The sequence below is a fragment of the Mus pahari genome, chromosome 5, assembly GCF_900095145.1.
Source record: "Mus pahari chromosome 5, PAHARI_EIJ_v1.1, whole genome shotgun sequence".
NCBI lineage: Eukaryota > Metazoa > Chordata > Mammalia > Rodentia > Muridae > Mus > Mus pahari.
Genome location: NC_034594.1, coordinates 94,426,507 through 94,429,689, shown reverse-complemented (window position 1 = coordinate 94,429,689; position 3,183 = coordinate 94,426,507).

Sequence of the window (3,183 nt, the reverse complement as noted above, 5' to 3'; positions counted from 1 at the left end):
TCCGTAACAAGATCTGACTCCCTCTTCTGGAGTGTCTGAAGACAGCTACAGTGTACTTACATATAATAAATAAATAAATCTTTAAAAAAAATAAATTATCACGTACACATGTGTGGGGTTGAGGTGTATTCACAAGGACAAGACTCCCAGCCTGCCACCCGATGTTTGGCTGTGGGCCTCTGTATCTGTTTCCATCCACTCCTGGATTAAGCCTCTCAGATGACCATTATGCTAGGTTCCTGTCTTCAAGCATAACAGTATCAGTAATAGTGTCAGGGGTTGGCTCTCTTACATGGGATGGGTCTCAAGATGGACTAGTCTTTGGTTGGCCATTCCCTCAATCTCTGCCCCATCTTTATCCCTGTTCATCTTGTAGGTGGGACAAATCTTGGGACAAAGTTTTTGTGGATGGGTTGATGTCCCCCTCCCTCCTCTGGAAGTCCTACCTGGCTACAAGAAGTGGGCACTGCAGTCTCCATATCCCCTACTGGTAGAAGTCTCAGCTAGGGTCACCCTCAGCCCTGGTATCCTCCCAGGACCCTCCCGCATCCCAGGCCTCTGGCTAGTCCCAAAGATGTGCGTGCACACGCACACTTCCCTTGTCCCAGCTCTCTCTCCTGCCTACTCCCCACACCTCATCCCCATCCCTGTCACACCCTCTCTAAGTTCCCTCCCTCCATCCACCTTCAAAGATTATTTTGTTTTCCCTTCTGAGTGAGATTCCTCCCTCGGCCCTTCTTGTTACTTAATTTCTTTGGATCTGTGGATGGTAGAGTGATTATTCTGTACTTTGAGGCTAATGTCCACTTATAAATGAGGACATACCATGTGTGTCTTTCTGGCCCTGGGTTACCTCACTCAGGATGATATTTTCATGATCCCATGGAGTTTCTTAATTAACCTTTTTATATCATATAGCATCTCCAGGTCACTGACATAGGAGGGACTGAAGAACACTCTCAGGTGAGGATTTCTCTTTATTATTTACTGTGTGTTAATAGTTTATAACCATTGCCACTGACCTGTGTCTTAGTCTGCTTTTCTCTTGCTGTGATAGACACTGGCCAAAGGCAGCTTGGTGAGGAAAGAGTTTATTTTGACTTTGTAATCCATCTTTTAAGGAAGCTGAGGCCAGAACCTGGAGACAGGAACTGAAGCAGAGGCCATGGAGGGATGCTGCTTGCTGGCTTGCTCCATGGCTTCTTAATCTGTTTTCTTATCCACCCCAGGCTCGCCTCCTGGGGGATGGGCAGCATCACCCACCGTGGGATGAACTCTCACGCATCAGGGGTGAACCCTCACTCATCAATCCTTAGTCAAGCAAAAGCAGTACTGACTTGCCAGCGGGCCAGCGTGATGGAGGTATTTCTCAATTGAAGTTCCCTTCCAAATGACTCTAGCTTGTGTCATGTTAACCACAACAGAATCTGACTGGCAGCACATCCTGGCTAGCCACGTATTGTTATGGACATCAGGGTATAACCAAGATGACATCTTCTTATGGGCAGAGGAGAAATTACAAAACATAGACACACCAAAAATAGCTCAGGATTTTCCCAGTAACTCACCAATCCACACCTTAAAACCACATTTTTAATACTGAAATGTTATTTTGTGCATATGAGTGTTTTGCCTGCATGTGAGTCTTCATACCACGTGTGCCTGGTGCCCAAGGAGGCCAGGAGAGGGCATCAGATTCTCTAGAACTGGAATTATAGACAGTTGTGAGCTGCCGTGTGGGTGCCCAGAGCCGAACCCAGGTTCCCTAAAAGAGCAGCCAGTGCTTTAATGACTGAGCCATCTCTCAGGCCCCCATCCTTGCCACACTCTCAGTGTACTTACCAACAGCTAGCTAGTCTCAGTGCAGGGAGAGTTGGACCAAGGTTTGTGTGTTTATCATGTCTGAAGCAGACTCTCACGTAGCCCAGGTTTCCCTCAGCCTCAATGAATTAGCAGATGTCCTCGGCTGTCTCCCCTTCCTGAATGTTCAGATCAGAGGTGTGTACCACCACACCTGGTTTATGCAGTTCTGGGGATGGAAGCCAAGGCGTTGGGCATGTCAGGCAGGTACTCTGCCCGCTGAGCTACAACCCACAGACTGGACGTGGGGTTTCTAACCCAGCCCGTGTTTTCATTAACAAAGCTTATTTTATTCTGGGAGGGTGGTGATCAGCAGTGACGCTGACTGCCAGAGGTTATCCCTTCTGGAGAGAGACAAACACTGTTTAGATGGTCCCAGCCGGTGTCTGCTGTGATAGCGTGGAGGGAGTCCCAGGCATGAGGGACAGCCTAACTAGGCCTTGGCACCAGGTACTGTGCCCTCCTGTGGAAGCTCTCGGTCCCTCTGGAAGGCAGGTGATGATCCAGGCTACCCAAGAGGGCACTGGACATTGGTTCCATGACTGGATCAAGTTCCATTGTCACATTGGCCTCTGAGATGTGAACGCAGTGACACCCTCCCTGGAGTTGGGGAGCAGGGTCACCCAGCCAGCACAGCTCTGGGCGCTCTCTGTCAGCACTGCCCTCAGTGAGGTCTGTGCTGTGTCAACACACATGTGGCCGCTGTGCAGGACTGTGGTCTGCTTTGCCATTGCTGGTGTTATCATGGCTTGAGCACTCTGTCCTCCCACAGCACCGCCCTGTACAATTGGCCCAGTCCTTCTGCCACAGGCCTCCCGACCGCTACTCACCCTCTCTTGTCATACATTATATTGTATAAAATATAATAATGTATATTATATATATATAATGTGCATATACACATATATTCATGTGTGTGCGCACATATGTGCCAGCTATACTGAACATGTGGCTGTCAGGACGACCTGTGGGAATCAGGTCACATGGGGCCCAGAGTTCTGACTCAGGTTGTCAGGCTCATTGACAGTGCCTTTGCCCAGAGCCATCCTGCCATACCCCACCCCAACCTTGTTTTGTTCTTTGTTTTTATTTAATTTTAAAAATCATTATTTATTTTAAAACAGAATCTCTCTATGTAACCACAAATGACCTGAAGCTATGTAGACCAAGGTGACCTCAAATTCAGAAATCTTCCTGCCTCCGCCTCCTGAGTACCTGGATTTAAGGTGTGTGCCATTACACCTGGCTTCCCTTTTTTATTTTTATTTGTGTGTGTGTGTATGTGTGTGTGTGTGTGTGTGTGAAAGAGAGAGAGAGAGAGAG